Below are 23,500 nucleotides of genomic sequence, written 5' to 3' on the forward strand. Positions count from 1 at the left end.
TTATTTCCTCTTGTATAGTTTCCCCTTATATTATTTTTACTCATTACTTTTTTTGTCATAGATCATTTCTTTTGTTTATTGTGAAACTAGTCACCTTACTGACCTTTACAAGTTATTCCTAGTAGTCTTTATGTTAAATAATTTCTGGTTTTAGGAATATAATCATATTACTTACACAAAGTTATTATTTTATTTCTTCTTTTTAAAGAGGTATTTAGCTTTGATCCATTTGCCTTGAATAAAACTTCCAGAATATAATAAGTAACACTGTTGATACCTTTGTATCGAAGCTGTCTTAGATATGTAATATGGTTCTTGGCTTTATGAGAATGTTTCTGGACTTTTAAGCATGGTGCCAACCATTGGTTTGAGATTGATGTTTTATTCATGTCTCCATTTATTCTGATTTTTCTAATTTTTTTGTAAAATAATCAATAAAATTCACTATATTAATAGAAAAACAATGAGAAAACCCATACAATCATTTCAACCAATGTAGATAAGCATTTGAGAAAAGTCATCACCTATTCATAATAAAACCTCTTAGCAAACTAAGAATAGAAAGAAGCTTCCTCAACCTGATAAAGAGCATGTATAAAAAAATCTACAGCTAACATCATACTTAATGACAAAAGACATGATATGTTCTTCTTAAAGTCAAGAACAAGGCAAAGATATGCTAAAGGTATTCAGCATTGTACTGGAGGTCCCAGCCCTTACAGCAAGCCAAACAAACAAACAAACAAACAAATGGCATCCATATTGGAAAGAAGTCAAACTATTTGCAGATGACATGATAATATATGCAGACTACTCTAAAGAATCTACACACATACTACACACATACACACACACACACACAGACAAACTCAGCAAGGTCACAGGATAAAAAGTCAATGTAAAAAATCAGCTCTGGCTGGTGTGACTCAGTAGATTGAGCTCCAACCTGCGAGCCAAAAGGTTATTAGTTCAATTCCCAGTCAAGGCACATGACTGGGTTACAGGCAATGCATATTCTAATAAATAAAACAGATAATATATTTAATAGACAAGTAACATTTTTCAGGTTATCTTTAGGGCCCCAACAGAAAACAAAGGCATACTCAAAATGGGGTAAATTCCATAACAGGTTTATTTCCAAATGGACTATTTACAAAGGTGTTACTTTAAGGGATGCACAAAGCATAGTGCAGTAACCTGGGGCTAGAAGCAGATAAACAGTTACCACCTCTAAGCTCCAAACACAGGCAGAGGGAATGATTACCAACCCGCTCTGGAAGGAGAGGGGGCTGCCCAGAGTAACTGCCCGTGAGGCAGTGACTTACCACTGAAGGACACAGCCCACACCAGAGAAGGCTGCAGGAAGAACGCCACCAGGACACTCTGCCCTGACCTCACATCTCCCTACCCCCTCTCCAGTCTCCTGCTGGGGTTCTACACTGGGTGACCTGGGAGACCATGTGGATGCTTCCATATAGGGCAGCTGTCCCTTCTAGAATACAGAATGGAGAAGGGATGTGTTATGGATTCAACTGTGTCCTCCAAAAACTAGTATCTTGAAGCCCTAACCCTAATACCTTAGAATGTGACCTTATTTGAAAATTGGGTCTATCTAGAGGTAATCAAGTGAAAATGAGGTCATGGAGATGGGCCCTAATCCACTATGATTGATATCCTTATAAAAGGAGGAAATTTGGACACAGAGACACACATGCAGAGGGAAGATTATGTAAAGATATGCAGAGAGAGCTCCGTGGAGATGAAGGATTGGAGTGATATATCTACAGAGCAAGGAATGCTTGTGGCTCCCAGCAGCTGGGAAACCAGCATGGGACAGATTCTTCCCTAGTGCCTTCAGGGGGATCATGGCCCTTCCAACATCTTGATTTGGTACTTCTGGCTTCTAGAATGGTAACAATAAATGTCTGTTGTTTTAAGCCACCAAGTTTGGGTTAGTTTACTAGGAAGTAATTAGAGGGTAGAAAGGGACCCAGGGGGTCAAAAGCTAATATCAAGCACATAGAAGTAGGTCAGTGCCAAGAGAGTTGCTATGGAAGCTAAGAGGAGATGAACCTAATCTTCAGCAAGGGGCTCAAAACAAAGCTTCCTAAAAAGGCAAGGCAAAGAGCAGACATCTGCCAAGTATATTACAGTGCAGACCAGGATTCCAGATAGAAGCAGTAGCACGTGCAAAATGAAACATGTGAGACAGCACGGTGCCTCCAGGTCACTACAGCAGATCAAATCATGGAGTAAATGACTACAAAAGAGGTGGAGAGGAAGGCAGGGTTAATTCATGGCATGCATTGAGTGCTCTGTTATCCTAAACAGGATGAGGAGTCACTGAAGGAGTCTCAGCGGGGAAAACTCCCAGTTTCTCACCTGGATGAGAATTTCGGGATTGTGAAACAAGTATGCAATAGCCACTGCAGGCAACAGGAAGGACCTGGGCTAGGAATTTGTGGGAGGATTGCAGGGGATCACTGGAGCCCCCACTGATGCAACAGTGCATAGGATGCTGCGATTTTTCTCACAGAGTGCAGTAATTCAGATGGGAAGGAGACACAAAAGCAGATATCTGGAATAACTCAAGATGGGGATCAGTAGCTGAAGTAGAGCGACAAGAGGGCAGAGGAGGTAAGGAGGTTCCTCTAAATGACATATCACTTGTCTTAGGCTGAAGGGAGAAGCGAGAGATGCTGGGAAGGGAAAATATATTGGAAAATTGTAAGTCAAGGGGATAAATACCTCAATAAGGTTGTAGAATAGGTCTAGGGGGAAAAGAGAGTACGAGCTAGAGGCAGTTGTGGTCAGGAAATGAGATGCTGTATTGAAGGTTACAACTGTGGAGGTGAAGCAGCTCTGAGTAAAGGACTCAAGTGACCACAGCTGAGAAGAGGAAGAGGAAGGTCTCAGGAGATGTAAAGACAAGAACCTGTGAAGCTGGGCACTCTCATGTCTCAGATGCATCATCTTTCATAGCCATGGAGGCCGCTCAGAATCAGAGTGAGACTCAGTAGGGAACAGACATCTGTACAGGAGGTGCCAAATTATTTGAGGAATGTGGAGTTGCAACAAGGAGGTCAGGAGATGCCCCAGGCAAAGATTAGAAAGACAAGTTTTAGTGGAAAAAAAACAAGGATGTGGTGAAGATTTAGAAGTGGCATTTGGGAGACAGGAAAATGTCAGTCTAAGCAGATCAAAGGTTTGTAGCCTGTGTATCATCAGAATTTGTCCAGATTCTAAACAGTTCCTCAGACTTAAAGGGAAATGTTTCTGATTATTTTTGTGAAAATGCCTCTGAGAAGTGCTAATAACTCCTTCACACCCTCCACACCCTGCATCAGTCAACCTCTTTCAGCCTCCATACTTTCTGACCACAGGGAGAGGGGGAGAGGGGGAGAGAGAGAGAGAGAGAGAGAGAAATGTTTATTGAGGGCCTGCCACAGCTCAGGCATTATGTTAGTTTAGCACATTTAATTATGTTCTCCTTTTCACAGGAGAGGACAGGAAGCTCAGAGAGGTTAAATGATTTGCTCCAGGTCCTGCAACGGTTCTTGCAGAGCTGGGATGTAAAAACGGGCTGCAAAGCCCGAGCTCCTTCCATGCAGCTCAGAAAAGGCATGATATGGGAGTTCAGTCACCCAGTGCCCCAAGCGACACTTGTCTGTCCCTGTTTCATTCTTATCAGTGTGGTCTTCTCCATGAAAATATGTCTGTTCGATTCAGCCAGTTATTTACAATGCAGTGACATAAATTCAGAAAGCATGTCTAAAAATATTGACTAAGTAAAGGGGTATAGCCTTGGGGGTTTTAACTTTCAAAGATATCCTTTAGGATCTCTAAGCCACTCCAAAATAATACACTTTTTTAAAAAAAAAGTAGACTTAGTAAATAAATGTATTTTTGAAATAAGTTCCTAGCCCCCACTTTTTACCAGAGGGCTACTCCTAAGCCCCAACTATGTAGAAATTTTGAATCCACTACCAGCCTTAGAGAAAATACCAGAAAGAATTTTTCCATAATTTCACTAGACTGCACTCCTTAAAGAAAGGAACAGTTTTTGTTTTGTGCCTCATTCATATTTCCTTAGCATTTAGAACTGTGCTTAGAACCTAGCAAGTGCCCAGTGATGTTTGCAGGAAGAATGAATGAGTAAATGAATGAATGCATGAGTAAATGAATGAATGAAGACTGGACAGAGAAGGAGTGAAAGAGATGAGGAACACCACTCATTTTTGCTTTGCTTCTACTCCAAATTCTTTATGAAAGTCTTCTGCCCCATCTCCTCTGCTTGTCACTTTCTCCAAACTCATAAGATGCTGGTGCAGCGAGTCAGGATTATAAGGACACTCAAATCTGATGATCCTGTGGCCACTACAAAGGTGGCAATGTTGTAGATCCCCCTTCTTCTTCTTTTTTAAAATTTTATTTTAATTGTTGTTGCAGTACAATTTTCTATCTTTTACTCCCATCCCAACCCACCCACCCAGCCCTCCCCTCCTCCCTCCCATTTCCACCGGTCCCTAGTTTTTATCCATGTGTCCTTTATACTTGTTCCTGTAAACCCTTCCCCCTTTCCCCTGAAATTCCCCTGAAATTCCCTCTCCTCTCCCCTCTGAACTCTGTCAGTCTGTTCTCTATTTCAGTGTCTTTGGTTATATTTTGCTTGTTTCTTTGTTTTGTTGTTTAGGTTCCTGTTAAAGGTGAGATCAATGGTATTTGTCTTTCACTGCCTGGCTTATTTCACTTAGCATAATGCTTTCCAGTTGCGTCCATGCTGTTGCAAAAGGTAGGAGCTCCCTCTTTCTGCTGCATAGAATTCCCTTGTGTAAATGTACCATAGTTTTTTGATCCATTCGTTTACTGATGGGCATCTAGGTTGCTTCCAACACTTGGCTATTGTAAATTGTGCTGCTATGAACATTGGGGTGCATAGGTTCTTTTGGATTGGTGTTTCAGGGTCCTTAGGATATAATCCTAGCAGTGGAATTGCTGGGTCAAAAGGCAGTTCCATTTTTAGTTTTCTGAGGAAGTTCTATACTGTTTTCCATAGTAGTTGTACCAGTCTGCAATCCCACCAACAGTGCACTAGGGACCCCTTCTCTCCACAACCTCTCCAACACTTGTTGTTTGTTGCTTTGTTTTTGATGGCCATTCTGACTGGTGTGAAGTGGTATCTCGTTGTGGTTTTAATTTGCATCTCTCTGATAGCTAGTGATATTGAGCATCTTTTCATGTGTCTCTGGATCCTCTGTATGTTCTCCTTGGAGAAGTGTCTGTTCAAGTCCTTTGCCCATTTTTCAATTGGGTTGCTTGTCTTCTTACAGTGGAGTCATGTAAGTTCTTTATATCTTTTGGAGATTAAACCCTTGTCTGAGGTATCATTGGCAAATATGTTTTCCCATAAAGTTGGTTCTCTTTTTATTTTAATACTGTTTTCTTTAGCTGTGCAGAAGCTGTTTATTTTGATGAGGTCCCATTTGTTTATTCTTTCCTTTTTGTTCCTTGCTCTGGGGGACATATCAGTAAAAATGTTGCTGTGTGAATATCTGAGATTTTCCTGCCTATGTTTTCCTCTAGGACTTTAATGGTGACATGGCTTATATTTAAGTATTTTATCCACCTTGAATTTATTTTTGTGTATGGTGTAAGTTGGTGCTCGAGTTTCATTTTTTTGTACATAGCTGTCCAGTTTTCCCAACACCATTTGTTGAAGAGACTGTTTTTACTCAATTTTATGTTGCTGCCCCCTTTGTGAAATATTAATTGACTGTAGAGGCTTGGGTTTCTTTCTGGGTTCTGGGTTCTGTTCCATTGATCTATGTGTCTGTTCTTGGGCCAGTACCAGACTATTTAGATTACAGTGGCCTTGTACTATAGTTTGATATTGGGTATTGTGATCCCTCCTACTTTGTTCTTCTTTCTCAAAATTGCAGCAGCTATTGGGGGTCGTTTATGATTCCATATAAATTTTTGAAGTGTTTGTTCTATGTCTGTGAAATATGCCCTTGGTACTTTAATAGGTATTACACTGAATCTGTAAATTGCTTTGGGTAGTATGGACATTTTGATGATGTTAATTCTTCCAATCCATGAACACACTATATGTTTCCATTTATTTGTGTCTTCCTTAATTTCTTTCTTCAGTGTTGTGTAGTTTTCTGTATACAGGTCTTTTACTTTTTTGGTTAGATTTATTCCTAGGTATTTTATTTTTCTTTTTGCTGTATCAAATGGGATTTTTTTCCTGATTTCTGCTTCTGCTGTTTCATTGTTGGTATACAAAAATGCCTTTGATTTCTGGATATTGACTTTGTATCCCACTGTTTTGCCACATTTGTTTATTAGGTCAAGCAGTTTTTTGGCAGAGTCTATAGGATTTTCTACATACACTATCATGTCATCTGCAAACAATGACGGTTTTGTTTCCTCCTTTCTGATTTGGATGCCTTTTATTTCCTTTTCTTGTCTGATAGCTGTAGCTAAAACTTCCAATACTATATGGAATAAAAGTGGTGAAAGTGGACAACCTTGTCTTGTTCCTGATCTTAATGGAAAAGATTTTAGTTTTTGCCCAATGAGTATGATGTTGGCTGTAGGTCTCTCATATATGGCCTTTATTATGTTCAGGAATGTTCCCTCTATTCCCACTTTGCTGAGTGTTTTTATCAAGAATGGGTGCTGTACCTTATCAAATGCCTTTTCCACTTCTATTGATATGATCATGTGATTTTTGTCTTTGCTTGTGTTGATGTGAGGTATTACATTTACTGATTTGCAAATATTGAACCATCCTTGCATCCTTGGGATGAATCCCACTTGGTCATGGTGTATGATCTTTTCAATGTATAGTTGGATGCGGTTGCCAATGTTTTGTTGAGGATTGGATCTCCCTTCTTGATTAATCAGTAATAAGTTCTGAACCACCAAAGCTCCAAAGCTCCAGCAATTTTTTTACCACTGCATCCTTCCTCTGTCCTAGTAGTGCCACATATTTTATAGAAATTAGTAATATATAGCCTGGCCATGTAGCTCAGTTGGTTAGAGCATCATCCTGATACACCAAGGGTGTGGGTTTGATCCCCTGTCAGGACACATACAAGGATCAACCAATAAATGCATAAATAAGTGGAACAACAAATAAGTGTTTTCCTGTCTTTGTGAAGTGAATAAATACATTTTAAAAAAGAAATTAGTGATTATATATACAACACCAAATTCAGCACCCTGCACTTTTGAGGGAAAGTTGGACCCCCTCCTACTTATGTCCATTTTCTACCATAAAGTTCAACTTTCACTTCTATGCAAAAATGTTCCAATTCCACACGCCCATTGCTTAGCTCCTGTACTACATTTCCTTCATTGACTCATTCCAAATATTTTGAAAACCTCAAATTGTCCAAGCTCCTGTCATTTAATTGCTGAATCATCCCCTTCAGAGCCCTGTGTCCAAGTGCCTGGAAATGAACTTTCACTGCTTTCCCTCTCAAACCAGCTCTCCTTTTTGACTTTTCTGTTTCTGTTTGCAGAACCACCGTGCTTTCACTCACTTAAATTCACTTAGAACTCGGAGTCAGTTGTCTTCACCTCTTTCCTTCCCACTCACTCTATCAAGTCCTGCACATTCCATTTCTCAGTTGCTCTTGTAAACCCCATCTTTTCATCCTGCTTATCACTGGGATTTGCCAGGTGCTTGTTACCTCTTGTCTTTGACTAAGTTTTTAAGCTGGCTTATTCTTCCCCCATGAACTACTTCTGGATAAATTTGAAGACTGAATGTAGGGATCCCCTGTGTAAGGCTGAGAGCCTTACATTATAACATATCATCTTTAAACAAGGAGAGCTACATAGTATGCAGCTCAGAGCACCAACGCCACTTAATTTAAATTATTTGAAGATGGCCAAAGACAATTCAGCATGTACAAGGATACTTGTACATTGGTGCTTTCTGGAGTGGAATTCTGTGTGAATGTCACAAAAGATGGCTATAAATTATGTTTTTGTTATTTATATATTATTTGCTTGATGTTAATAAGTAAAACATGTATCTTCTTAAAATACATGATGGTCTATTGCAAAATTTTTTTAAAAAGGTGTTCTAATCTGCCAAAGCAAGTACAGTGTAATGCAGGCCTCGTAAAAAGTCCAGAACAACGTGCACTAAACTGTAATCAATAGTTACCTCTGGAGAGTAGATCTCCATATGGTTTGGATTTTATACAATATGAAATTAATAAAAGGATGAATATGAAAATACTTTCTCAAAAGATTATTTACCAAATTATAGAAATGTTCATGACATAATTAATGTTGAGCACTTAGATAATAAAAAAGCAGATTGTTAAGCAATATTTAATAGTATCACCTCATTTTATTAAAAATTGTGTAAAATTTTTACATAAAAAGATAAGCACTTTAATGTTAAATATGCTAAGATTTTAGTGGTGGCGTAAGGATTTTTGCTTTCTTCTCTGTGTTCTGTCTTTTCTCCTAATCTGTTTTTTAATAAGGAAAAAAAGGTGATACTTTTACATGGGATTTTGTTTAGCAGCAAAAATAATTTGTGTCAGCACTTTTAAGCTTTAAAATAGAGTTTTCCAGTCATTTCCCAATCTCAGTAGTTAATTGCAGAGCTTAGATTGTCTCTTAATATTTAACGATGCTCCCAGTGTTGTGCAACTCCCACCACAGGCTTCACTGGCTGTGCAACGAAGAAGAAGAGGTAGCCAGTGCCTGGAAACAGCCGTGTTCTGCTTGGCAAAGACTTGGGCTCCAGCCTCAGCATTCAACCAAATTGCCAGTGAGACCTCAGCAGAGATCTTTCTGAGGCTCAGTTTCCTCTTTGTAAAGTAGAGATGGTAATATATTCCCTGCCTACTTTAATGATTCTCTATATGGACCCAGTGAAAAAATGTATATAAAGCAATACTGCAGGCCATGAAGAGTTACACAAAAGCAGGTGGGTGATATTATTATATAATCTCCAAGCTCACAGAGACACAACCATCAACTTTCTTATGGAACTAAAATGATTACAATAATCTTTCTTTAATCCCCCTCCCCCCTTGAATTATAACTTTAAGAAGTCAAATTTGTCAAGGCAACTCTTTAACAATGACCTTTATAGGATCATGTGCAAGCTGTAATTCCTGTGAAACTGAAAACAGAGCTGATGCAACACTACTGCTATGCATGCCCATGGCAAACACAGGACCTGTCAGGCTTGTTATGTCAATTATTATAAACTCTTGGAGAAAACATAGTACTCTCTCAGGAAGAAACTATTTCACCACTGTGTCGTATTATCATTATCATTATCACCACCTTCACACTCCACGGAAAATTTACAAAGCAGCCATCACAAAATAAAATCTCAGTTAATCAAAATCCAATTAACAAAACCATCAAATAACCAAATACATTTTCTAGTACTATTTTTTAAGCTAAAACATTTACAAGAAAGCTCGGTGAAATAAGAGTGGTTTAAATGCCAGAACATGTAAGCATCACAAAAGCAAGATATCTGTTTTGTTCACGACTACATTCCCAGTGACCAGAGCTAGAAATGTTTCTCAAATAAATTTAAAGACTTGATTATAACTGTAAAATCACATATATGATGACCCTGGAGCATCACAAGAGCCTACATCATGAAAAAAAAGTATTTTTTTAAATCAAGATGTTATAGTACTCAAGGATAAGGAAAAGACTTTCACAGTGGTTTGAAGGTCTTAATGTGTTACTATTCCCACTTTCTCCATTGAATCAGAAAGTATCCAGAATTCTAAAACTTGACCCTAACATTTAATGAATTCTGATGAACTGAAGATTTCCTCACCTTTTATGTTAGGTTACCCTATCCTGTTCTGTTTCATTAATTTCTCAGGGAATGTATGTTGATGAGAGGTCTTTTTGGAAAGTCAAATTTAGGGCTCCATCTTCCGTAAAATCTACTGTGACTTCACCATACATACAGACTACATATTTTTTAAGATTTTTAATTTGTTTTTAGAGAGAGGAAGGGAAGGAGACAGAGAGGGAGAGAAACACCATTGTGTGAGAGAGAAACTCACACTACCCCAACGGGGGAGCTGGCCTGCAACCCAGGCGTGTGTTCTGACTGGGAAATGAACTAGCGACTTTGCAGTTCACAGGCTGGTGCTCAATCCACCGAGCCACACCAGCCAGTGCTGTACTGACTATATTTTTAAGTGATTCCTTTAGCCTAAGCATTAACTTCCTTTTACTACATCTCAGTTTGTGTGTGAATGTCCCACTTTCCCAGTATTCTCTAAGATTCTTAAGGGCAGAGAACTTTCTTTTTCTTTTTGTATCCTCTGGGACAAAGCAAATACAAACCATTGATTGGAATAATAAAGGTGAGTAAATACATAAAAAGCCAAGTAGATACTAAGAACCCAGCACTTGGGGTTCATAAGACTCTAATTACAGAGATTTTGTCAGTCACAAGGAGTATTTGAAATTCAGGATAACTTTTTTCTTGCTTTTCTTACAAATTAATACCTTATGTTCAAAAGGAACACATTGAAAGTCTGATATTTTTACTTGCAAACAATTTTCAGATAACATAATCCAATTTGCACTTAATTCACATTTTTGCTTCTCAATGTTGGTTGAGCAAGGGCTATGCAAACAGCAGCACCATGTAGCTTGCTGCAGTGTGAAGGGAAGAAGGAGAAGAGAAAGGGTTGAATGTTGATTAAGACAAGCTTTGAACCCTAGAGAAGTGAATAAGAGAACCCTGAAAGTAATAAAAATCCAATATGACAATTTTGTGTAATCATTTTTTATGTGACAATCTTGTAGAGCTGGGAGATTCACAAAAACTTTCCAAAGCAGAGAATATGTAACTGGATTTTGAAGGATGAGTAGGAGTTTTCCAGGCAGTAGAGAAAAAGAGCATTCTCGGCAGAGGACACAGCAAGGGAAAGGGGTAAAGAATGAAGAAAAGAGTTAATATTTCCCATGGCTGCAATTAGGATACCCGGGTGCTTGTGGTTCCCCATCAGCACTCACAAAATACACAGAATTTATCATCAGTAAATTCACCCATTATAAAAATGGGTCATTCTATAATGATCCATTCATACCAGTGTCTTTCCCACCAGATGAGAGCAGGTACAAATGGGCTCTGATTTTTATGTGCCTGGCACCTTACGTGATGCCTGGCTCATAATCAATAGCAGAAAAAAATGTTTGGTTTACTTTCATTACTTATTTTATTTTATAAGCACTACCATCAAAAAATAAATATCTGCACTCCATTATTTTAATGACCACATTTAAGTAACTGTTGTTATAATAGTACAATGTATACATTTATTATTCTCAGTAATAGAATAATTTTCTCAAGTTCCCAAGAAATCATGTGTTTTAAAAGAGATTTTAATAATTTTATGGATTAATTTTGGGAGAATCAATATGCTTAATATATTGAAACATTTTTTAAATCACAGACAAGGGGTGTCTCTTCATTTATTGATGGCTTTTAAAAACCTATTTTGTAAGTTTTTATAATTTTCATTAAATAAGCTATGCACATATCTTATTAACTATATTCTATGTGTTTAATTTTTTATTGTAAATAAGATCTGTTTTTATTTTATTGTTGAGTTATTACTGGTTTATAGGAGAGCTATTAATTCATATATTTATTTTATAGCCTACTATCTTATCAAACTTATTAATTTTAGTAGTTATAATTTGGGGCTTTGGGGTAGACAGTTTTATTATCCACAGGTAATGATAATTTTATCTCTTTAAAGTACATGCTTCATTTCTTTTTCTTGTCATATTGACAGCAGTTACAGAACAATGTTCAGTAATAGTTATCAGCATGCCTTGTCTTGTGTCAGTTGCTACCATGTCTTCAGTTTTTGCCCACTGATTTCAGATAAATTTTCTTTGTAATATTAAGGAAGTTTTCTTTTATTACTAATTGCTTATTTTATCAAGAATAGGTGTTGAATTTTATCAGTTACCTTTTAATTGGCTGAGTTGATTTATACTTTGGGACATTTGTACATTTGAGAAGCACTAAGTGTAATTATAAGCATTTGTCCCACACTATAAAGTATCTATATTAGCAAAATCTTGGTACAATGGTTTTCTGTTGATAAGAGTATATTATATACCTCCCTTAAGGAGGTATAGAATACTACCAGCTGTGGAAAATGCCATAGCCAAAACTTAAAATATAGCAGCCTGGTTCCCACATGCTCTTACCCAAGGTGAAGGCGCTGGTGTTATGCGGATTTGTTCCTTTGACCTATTCATGGGGACACAGGAGGAAATAAAGCAAGGTTGCTACCTAAGACAGTGCCTGGCATATATTAGGCACTTAATAAATATTTGACAAATAAATTAATAACTAAGAAACATTTAAGGCACACTGCCTATTTTTAGAGGTAGTTCTTAGACTCTTTTCATTTTGCTATAATTTTTATTCAATTTAACTTTTACTTCTTCATTTAAATTTTGATGATCTGTCTGTAAAAAATATCTATTTATCTTTTTAGTTTTTAGCACACATCAGCTTCATAGGTTAAAAATTACCTTCATAAAAAAAGAGAAAGACCTGCAATGTCTTTTTGCTGTTACCTCCAATTAAAGATCTATATGACATTTTTTTTCTCTCCCCATACTTTTCTTCTTCCATTTCTAATGGGTAGGGTCCTTAATTTAAAATTCACATTAATCTCTAACTTTATTTGACTGTGTGGCCAGAGAATATAACCTGTATATATATATTTTTTGCCTTATTGAGATTATTTTTGTGATCAATATTTATAAGCATTCCAAGAGTAGAAGAAAGAGGGTATAGAATTTGATGGTGTTCTGTCTTCAAATACTTCAAAGAAGAAGAAGCCCATATATGACACTCTATGGGATATAAAGTGCAGTCAATAACTATTAGCGTTTTTTTCTTAAATCTTGATGCTTCACACACCTCTATCCTCTTTTGTCTGCCTGCTCGATCTAACAATGACACGAATGAGTGATACTTATGGGAAGAATAAATGCAGTAGAACAAACAAATTAAGGAGTATATAAACAAAAATGGTCAAAATGTAAAGAGTCTATTTAAGATGTGTCTTTATTGATAGGAACATTTTATTTATTTATTTTTTTGATAGGAACATTTTAAAAGCTTGGTTTCTAGTCTACTATCGCCTTACCACTCAGCCACGACTACTGTTTAAAGCTTGGTTTCATAATGTCTAACTTTCTAATGGAGAAGAAAATCACAAATATTTAAAATCCTGTAATCCTGGCACAAGAAAAATGATAAGGAGTAGTTTTTAAATTTATAAAAACAAAACATGACAGTAATTGATAACAGTTTTTAAAAGTACACACATAAAGTGTGTACACTTACCATGAAGACTTAGAAGAAGGCAAGGTGATTTAAATTCTGGCCCCATTACATCATAATAATATGCTGGCTTGAGGGAGCCACCTAATCTCTTTAGACCACTTACTCATCTCCAAATGGGGGTGTGCAGGTTATAACAACGCCTACAAAGCACCTGATCCTTAAGAAGTTCTCAGTAAGTTGAGGCTCATATTTTCAGGAGTTAGTTTTATGTTAAGATCAACAAGAATTTGATGGTGTTCTATCTCCAAATACTTCAAAGAAGAAGCAAGCCCGTACAGGACACTTCCTTTCAGGGAAAACACAGCTGCCAAAGTTATTCTTTTTGACTTCTAAAAATGAACTTAAATTTTGCAAAAAACAGGTAGTATTTACCATGTTGTGATATTCAGATTAGCAGAATCATATTGCCATGCCTTTATTTACTGTGACATTAAACTAAAATTGTATTTTAGTAGAATATTCATCTATCTGTCAAAAATACAGGGGAGTCAATAAAAATACAATCATCAGCTGTAACTGGAAAGCATGTAACATAAATGAGCAAATGCTGATGCTTTAATAAATCAAAACAAAGGTATAAGCATATGTGAAATACTACTGTAATTACTACTAGACTCTTACCTTTGGTTGCTTAAGCAATGAATCTGTGTCTTCTAGAAATGGAAATCAGTGGTGTGTCCAAAATAAACAGGAAGATAGTGTAATTCTTGACCTAGCCAAAATCCAGATCTTATTTTTAAATAATAAATATACTGATCTTTTTCCTCTGTTTAAACATGCACAAATGGCTAGTTTTTATACTCATTCCCAGGGAAAGAAACAATTCTGTGGCACGGGCAAGGGAGGATTTTCATGAGTCAGTATTGGATTTACGGATTTATATACGTATGAAAATAACAGGGACCAAAGCACCATTATCCTTTGCTAGAGCCAGAGCTTATTAATATGTGTAAGAGTTAGAGGTAAAAGGGGTTGTCTCAGAACTACACCTCTTGACAAATTTGAATGTTGCCTGATGAATTTTATTAGCTATACTCCCAATTCACCCAGGGTTACAATCTTGAAAGAACAGTCTAGGTTTTTACAAAGTATAATTAAAATTTTAATATACTGCCCTCATATTGAAAACCATGAAAATATAAGTAGAGTGCACTTACTTATCCATTGACCTGTGTATCATGTGGAAGAATGCATGTTTGAAACATATCTGATCAAGAAATGCAAAGGATGAGTCTGAACTTGCCTAACAGAATAGTTCATTCTTTACATGTGCAAAAAATAATCAATAGGCCAGTTGGTTTCTAAAAGTTATTCTAATGACCTAAAAGTAAATTTCCCTAAGAGCTTTTAATGCAACAATTGAACATTTACATGACCACAAAACTTTTGCTTATGGCTACATATCAGAATGGCATGAAATAAATACTGTCTCCATTTAGCAAACTGCCTTCATTTCAATCTTTTAGCTCCAAAAACGTCTCTCTTTCTCCAGAACTTGCAATATTTGTCCTGCTGAATAATTAGCCATTGAACAACCCAGTGACGTTTATGGCTTCAGATAAAAGGCTGCAGCCCCCAGTGGGATTAGGAAGCTATTGAAAGGAGGACCTACCCCAAGATGCCTAGCAAAGGAAATTAGTGGACTACTGACTAAGTTCTTCTGGAAAACAGCCTGTGGGTTATAGAATTTTTAAGTAACATACTTTCTAATTATAAAATAAAACATGCTTCATAAAATTTTGGTAATAAAAAGGGATGAAAAGAAAACAGGAACATATTCTTACCATTCTGGGATAATCGATATTAACATTTTGGTTTATACTCATATATATTTAATAAAATTATTCTAAATTTTAAAAATATTATATTATTAACACTTTTACATTACTAAATGTTTATCTAAAGCATCCTTTTATGGTTGCATAGTATTCTGTCATATTCCACCATTCCATAATTTATTCATTGGTTTCCCTATCACTGGACATATTTCTTCTGATCTAAAGTATTTCAAAATGATTTCCTTATTCTTATCAAATGAAATGTTCATTTCTCATGGTTTGCTTGTTATCTGAAACTTTCTTAAATGATTTAATGAATTAAATAAAATCACTGGAGCAATGATTCTAATAAAACTTTCTTCCTCTTGCCAACTTAACTCCTAGCTGACATCACAAAACTTCAGAGAACTTATTATGAACCAGTTCCTCCCCCAATGAGCCACACATGCACACACACAATTCTTTACCTCTTTGGAATGACTCATCACAAATGCACTTTCCTTCATGCACTTTTTTTCCCATGCCAAAACTATACTTAAGGATGAACTGAATATTATAATTATTGGGATAATGCTTATTAGCTGTACAGTCTTGAGAAAATGACTTAATTTTCTCAATTTCTTTATTTGTAAAGTAGAAAAATAATACTTACCTCATTAGGTTTTTGTGAGGACAAATGGAGGGAAGGCTATAACATATCGCACGCTGTTGGTGTATAAGAGGACACCTGATACACATGCTCTCTTTTCCTCTCTTCCTTCCCTGTCCTCTAAGCTCTTGGACTGCCCCTACACTGAGCTCTGTGGCATATTGTTTAGGCTTCACCAGTATGTTGCAGTGAGTCTTTTGATAGGCAGGCACAGGTGGCTATTAAATAACTAATTTATGTTAAGTTACAGAGCCATTATTTATACCTCATTTCTCAATAATTTATTATATAATTCTAGCAAAGTGTGATCCAATGAAATAGTAGTTTATTTTCATTTTTTAATGGAAGTCTGTTTTATGCATGAAAATTGCTTAACAATGAGAAATAATAATCCTTCACCAAGGCGTGGAATTAGTTTAAATGTTTGTTCATCTATTCAACATGTAATTCCTGAGCACCACAGTGTGCTGGGCACTGTTCTGAGGTCTGGAAGCACACACGAGCCTTTTAATTAGAGACTGTACAGAGGAGGAAAATGGGCTAAAGAACTGATGCTTACACTACAGTGTTATCAAGAGCTGAGGAAGCACTTGCAAGGAGCCCCGAGTCTGGGAGGAAAGGAGCTGGACTAGGGAAGGGGGAAACTATCTCTGCTGAAACTGAAGGTAAGTAGGAATGTTGTTTTCACATATGAAACCTACGTTTTAGGGTGTTTTTTCAGTTTGCCCAAGATTAATAGGGTAAGGTATATTTTGTTTAGTTTAGTTTTGTTTTGTTTTGTTTTCCCCTCCAAAGAGCAAATAGCTTAGCTCAGTCTATCTGAATGGATTTTTATTTTCCTGGGACCTGCAGTAACCTTGACTGGTAGGAAGAACAGAGCCACATTGGATTATCTATTTAGTGGGCTACTTTTAGTCTGGTCCCTAGTCTTGCTTAGTCAGCTCCCTCTAGATCTTTATAATCCCATTTAAACTGCCTCTAACTATAGCTGCTCATTTGCATGACATTGACTCTTTTGTATGTTCATTTGAAAAAGTCTATGATTTGGGAGATTTGGGCTGTTGTCCCCAAAATTACTAAATATTTGATAGTCTGTCTTCTAACATGCCGAGACCTTCAGCCAGAGTCGTCAATGCTTTCTCCTCAGGATTCATAACCACAATAATGAAATGTCATGTAACCCTGTAAATCCCATGTAAATCCCATGAAGGCAGGGACTCTGCCTGTGTTGTTCATTACTGTGTCTCTAGTGTTCAATTTAATGCCATTCATCAACAAATATTTATTAAGTGCCAGGCCCTCTTCTAAGCACTGGGAAATCAATAGTGAACAAAACTCAGTTCCCGCCCTCACGGAGTGTACATTCTAAAGGGGTAGGAAAGACAAAGCACTAAACAGATGTCAGATGGCAATCAGCAACATGATAAAGAAAGCAACACATAGGAATAGAAAATGGTGTGGAAGTTTTGAGATGAGGCGTTCAGGAAGGGCCTCATCTCACAGAGACCTGAAAATAGTGTCAGTTAGTCGTGCCCATTTGAGGGGCAGGGGAGATCCTACCTGGCAAGAACACATGTGCAAAGTCTAAAGATGGGACTATGCTTGAAGCAGTAAAAGAGGAGCAAGGGGGCCAAGTGGGTAAGTTAGAGGAAGCAAGGGGAGGAGGAGGAGTTAAGGTCCTAGGGGACAGATCATGTAGAGAACACTCAGGAGGCTATTGTAGTAATCCAGGCACGAGCGACAGTGGTTCAGACCAGGACAGCATAAGTGGAGCTGGTGAGAATGGGGTAGATTTTAAAGATAGAAGCAGTAAGATTTTTCTATTGAGTGAATATAGGTTGTGAGTAAAAGAGTGGAGTTATGGATGACTTTAGATTTTTTGACTTAAGCAACTAAAGAAGAGGTTGCAATCTCCTGAGACAGGGAGGAGAGCAAAAAGAACAGACTGAGGGTAGGGGGACATTAGGAGTCCTGTTTGGAACATAAGGAGTTGTATCTCAGTGTCTCACTAATAGTCATTGAACTGAATAAATAAAAATACTGTGTTCTTGTGCTTACTTTATTCATAAAGATCAAGAGTAAAAGGAGGCTGTACAGTTCAGAGAATAGCAATATTCATAAAGAGGTAAAGAGTAGAACTGCTTTCCACTGCCTTTTGAGTGCAAAGGTTCTCATATAAATTCCATTGGCAGAGTTTGAGGGCCCAGGACCCCATGATATTATAGCATAATTTTGTATATACACAAAATATGTTATTTGCTGAGCTGGTCCATGATTTCCATCAATTAATCTTATCAAATAGCTAATATGTAATAATATATCCATTAGTATGCACTCAATTAGGGTCTAAAATATGTAAAATGTATAAGATTGAGAAAACGCTGTTGGTCTTATATGGTTTTAAAAAATGGGTAGTGGGAATACCCATTAGGGAATATTCCTAATAGATAGGAAAATCAGCTGTGGACATTAGATACACTGGTTCAAATCCCAGTTCTTCCACTTACTAGCTGTGTTACCTAGGACAAGTTATATAACTTCTCTATTTCTTTTTTTTTAAGATTTTATTTATTTATTTTTAGAGAGGGAAGGGAGGGAAATAGAGAGAGAGAGAAAAAAACATCTATGTGCGGTTGCTGGGGGTTATGGCCTACAACCCAGGCATCTACCCTGGCTGGGAATCAAACCTGCGACAGCCTGCGCTCAATCCACTGAGCTATGCCAGCCACGGCTACTTCTCTATTTCTTAGTTAAATGATATATCTAAACATGAGGTGGAAGATCTACACAGGCAGATTTCTGTTGATGCACAAACCACCTTTGATTATAATTTAGCTTCTCAAGTAAATTTGGTTTTGTCACTAATTATATAATACGAACAGCTACCCTATAAAACCAGACCCACTGAATGATAAATGAAGTAGAATATTAAAGCTTATAGAGTCACAATCCCACCCCTCAGAGTTGTGTGCATACCAAGTTACCATCATTATATAGTAACTGAAATTATGATTCTTTACAAAGTATTATACAATTTAAAATAAATAAAATATTTATTATTATGTCTGAATTTAACTAAACTTGAAAACTAATAGAATTTTGATTAATCCTCTTATACATCTCGGAGATGTTGAGTAATAAAATTATAGCACTTGAAGTTAATAGCTGCTTGGAACATTGGAAATTTAACAGACTGGAGTTCCACTAAGGTGGAACTTGCATCCTAGCTCTCCCAGTTAACAGCAGTATTACAGTTTGGGGCAAATTATTTAACTTCCTTAAGTCTCTGCTTTCTTCATCAGTATAATGAAGGATTCCTTTTATCAGGTTATGGTGATTAGAGATAATCTACATAAAGTTCTTCCCACAATGTCTGGCACAAATCAGGTCCTCAATTACAGTAACTATTAACATTATTGTTATTTTACTGAGTTAGTTCCTGCAGCTCAGTATTAATCAATAATTCACTGTTAGAGCATCAAATTTCTAGTTAAACAACATAATCAAATAGAGAAGGGCTCAAGAATTCACAGTAGGGAAGGAATCTATCAGGTAGCAGTATATGGTTGTATCTGAGAATTTCAGGTCCTTTAAATGAACATATAGTGAATCACTGCCAGGGAACTAAATGTTAAATAATTACTAGAGTTCACACAAAGCTTGGAGAGTCAATTTCCTGTCAGAGTGAAGTGATCTCATTGGGGACCCAAGGATTAACAGAATACACAGGAAAGCCACACTTTTAATAGTAGGTCTAAATTACATCTAAGGTAAAGGATACGTTTAATCTATATAACAAATCTTAAAACAAAATTGTAAAAGATCTAGCTAATCTCCAAGTAACTCACCTCCCTTTCTCTCTTTTAGGGAGGTAACAAAATTTAAAATCTTCACAATTTAACCTTATACTGTCTGGCATTTAGTCAGAAATTACTAGACACACAAAGGAGCAGGGAAATGTGGTCTATAATCAGGATAAACATCAGTAAGTATTTTCAGACCTAAGAATGACAGAGATGATGGAATTAGCAACAAGGACCTTAAAATACTTATTATAAATATGCTCAGGATTTCAAAATAAAACACATACATAATGAATAAACAAATATGAAAAAGTAACAAGCTGAACTTCTAGAAGTTAAAAAGGGTACTGTCAAAATGAAAAATTTACCAGATATCTATTCAGTGGAATAGATAATACAAAAGACACAATCAGTAAACTTGAAGGCATAGCAATCAAAACTGTCTGAACTGAAACAAGAGATTAAACATCAGTCTCAATGGCTCATGAGGCTATATCAAGCAGATCAACGTATGTGTAATTGGTGTCTTAGAAGGGAGGAGGTAGAAACAATTATTTGAAGAAAATGGCCAACAATTTTCTAAATTAATGTAAAGAATAAATCCATATATCTCAAATGAACCCATTGCTGAATAAACACAAATAAAATCATACCAAGGTAATTAAAAGCCCAATTATTGAAAATAAGTGGTAAATTTTTTTTCCAGCAGCTAAAGGGGAGCAATAGGCATGTTACACACCATGGTGGGGAGCAAGGGCAGGAAACGAATGAATAGTTAGTTTTCTAATAGGAACAATGTAAGCTAAAAACAATGGAATAATATCCTTAAAGTGACGAAAGAAAATACAGTCAATTTACACGTCTGTAACAAAGAAAACTAGCTTTCAAAAATAAAAACAAAATAAAGATTTTTTTCAGACAAGCAAAATGAAGAGGACCTCTTGTTAGTAAATCCACACTATAAGAAATGTTAAAGGAATTTTTCAGTACTTAATCCAATTACATCAATAATTACAAAACATGCACACACACTAAACGGCTAATCAAAATCAGAGATTAACAGCTTGGTTAAAAAGGTAAAGTGTATCTACATACTACTTACAAGCAATAAGGTGGGTTTTTTTTTTTTTCCTTTTTAGAGAGGAAGGGTGTGGGAGAGAGAGAGAAAGAGAGAAAGACATGGATTGGTTGCCTTCTGGTATGCACCCCAAGCCCTTTGGTCTACGGGACAATGCTCCAACTAAGCCACACTGGCCAAAGCACAAGAAATCAGTTTTTTAAAAGATTTTTATTTATTTATTTTTAGGGAGAGAAGGGAGGGAGGGAGGGAGGCGGGGAGAGAGAGAGAGAGAGATCGAGATCAATGTGTGGTTGCTGGGGGTCATAGCCTGCAACCCAGGAATGTACCCTGGCTGGGAATCGAACCTGGGACACTTTGGTTCCCAGCCCGTGCTCAATCCACTGAGCTACACCAGCCAGGGCTAGAAATCAGTTTTTTAAAAAAGATTTATTCATTTATTTTTAGAGAGGGACGGGAGGGAGAAAGAGAGAGAGAAAGAAACATCAATGTGTGGTTGCTGGGAGCCGTGGCCTGCAACCCAGGCACGTGCCCTGGCTGGGAGTCGAACCTGCAATACTTTGGTTCACAGCCCACACTCAATCCACTGAGCTATGCTAGCCAGGCACACAAGAAATCAGTTTTAAACAATAATATATAATGTTTTTAAAAGTTAAAAATATATAAAGATAAGTTAGAGGTTAAGGGTATATATAGGTCTAATAATAAAGGTATAGCTCTACTAATAAAACATCTAGTTTAGCTATATTCATATCAAAGTACAATCAAATCAAAAAAGTGTTACCAGAAATAAACAGGAACATTTAATGATGATAAAAGTGTCACCTCACTCAGAAGACATAACAGTCCAACTTGTACATCCACTTATTGACAAAGCTTCAAAAATTCAGGAAGCAAAAGTTAGCAGCACTAAATTTATAGACACACTGACAATTACAGGTAATTTTAACACTTTGTTCTCAGTAATTGGCAGAACAAATTTAAAAATCAGTAATAAACTAAATTTCTTGACAATCAATTGAACCTAATTAACATTTAGAAAACCCTATAGCCAACAACTACAGAATATACATCCTTGTCAGTTTCACTTGAATTGTCAATTTTAGTGAATACCAAAATAGATCATAATCCAGATCTCAGTAAATTTCAGAGGACTGTTACTGCACAAAATATGTTCAGTGTCCACAACAGAATTACATTAGAAATCAATAACAGAAAAATATCTGAAAAATCCCCAAATATTTAGAAATCAGGCAACATATTCCTAAATAATCCACGAGTCAAAAAAGAAATGACAAGGAAAATTTCAAAATATTTTGAACTAAAGAATAATAAAAACACAACAGCTCAAAATGTGTGGGATACAGCTAAAGCGCTATTTTAAGGCAACTTTAGCTTTAAATGATTATATTAGAAGGAATAAAGGTTTAAAATCAGTGATCTATGTTTCTACCTCAGAAGCTCAAAGAAGAAAAGCAAATTAAATTCAATGTAGAAGACATGAAACAAAAACAGCAACAGAAATCAATGAAATTTTTAAAATTAGTAAAGAAAATCAATAAAGGTAAGAGATGGTTCTTGGAAAAATTAGTAAAATTGATGACCTCCTTAGCTAGGCTGATTGAGAAAAAAATAAGGAACCATGAATTCCCAGTAGTAGACTTGGCACAATGTAACTTCTGCAAATTGTCTCAAGCCCCCTCCCTAATAACCACCAACATGGCCTGTTTACCCGGCCCCTGCCCAGGGAACCTTAGACCTCTCCACAATCTAGCAACTGAAGGGTTAAAGCCTCATACAATAGGGACCCTCCCAGACCCCTGCACTGTTCAAAGAACCTTTTTGGCTTTGTCCCTTTGAGGCCTTGAGATTCTACAGGTTCTTCATTATTTTGACCTTCACTACTGAGTCTATACCAATAAAGACCAATAAAACAGGAGCTGATGTTTGGGAGGGCCTCATTTATGATCCAATCCTAAGTTTTAAGTCAAAAAGGAATATTCCCAGAGTTGTTGAGTGTACCTGTTGGAGATTTTTGAATGTTCTTCTTTTTGTTAAATAAACACCATGGTTTCTATTAGGAATAATAATCTTCAAAATGAATGTCATTTCATGACAGCTTATGGTGCTATTCAATATAATGGCATAATAGTCAAAGTCATCTACAAACAAGTAGTGAAGGAAAATACATAGTAAAGTTCTGAGAAGCGACATTTAAGCCGAGAAAGTAGTGATCTTAAAATAAATTTAAATACTTTTCTCTGTTTATTTCTGAAATGGAAAAACAAGAATTACAACAAAGTGCCTCCTACCTAAAATAGACTTTTAATTGGAACCTGAAATTCAATTATTATTAAAATAATTATCTCAAAAGTACATTTTCAGTTTTTTAAATATCCATTTTTTAAAAACATCCAATTAGCAAATGGGTTAAGAGCACAGTCTCTGAAGCTTGACTTCCTTAGTTAGCATCCCTGCTCCACCACTTAGTAGCTGTGTGGCCACAGGCAAGTTAGTTTCTCTAACTGCCTCCCTTTCCTATCTGTAAAGGGGGGATTAATAAGAGTACCTATCTATTATGATGATTTAAAAAGCAAATATTTACAAAGTGTTTAGAATAGTGCTGGCCCACATAAGTGCAGTTTAAGTGTTGGTTAAATATATAAGTAATAAGTAATACTTCAGATCACATTTACTATTATCACCAATCTTTGATAAAGGGGAAAATTTAAATATGATGTCCAAACAAAACGTTTAAATATAAATCTAGGTTTTAAGGCGTGTTATCCA

The 23,500-nt window shown here is 36.4% G+C and overlaps 1 protein-coding gene across 1 annotated transcript in view; it reads right to left on the reverse strand.

The window, feature by feature from the left end:
* The window catches only part of CNGA1 (cyclic nucleotide gated channel subunit alpha 1), a 32,535-nt gene extending 18,263 nt beyond the window's left edge, over positions 1–14,272 (reverse strand). The window contains exon 1 of the mRNA XM_028506613.2: positions 14,024–14,272. The gene's annotated coding sequence lies outside the window, so the exon portion shown is untranslated. The remainder of the gene's footprint in view (positions 1–14,023) is intronic.
* Positions 14,273–23,500: the final 9,228 nt, after the last annotated feature.

This window comes from Phyllostomus discolor, chromosome 1, assembly GCF_004126475.2.
Source record: "Phyllostomus discolor isolate MPI-MPIP mPhyDis1 chromosome 1, mPhyDis1.pri.v3, whole genome shotgun sequence".
In the NCBI taxonomy this organism is placed as follows: Eukaryota; Metazoa; Chordata; class Mammalia; order Chiroptera; family Phyllostomidae; genus Phyllostomus; species Phyllostomus discolor.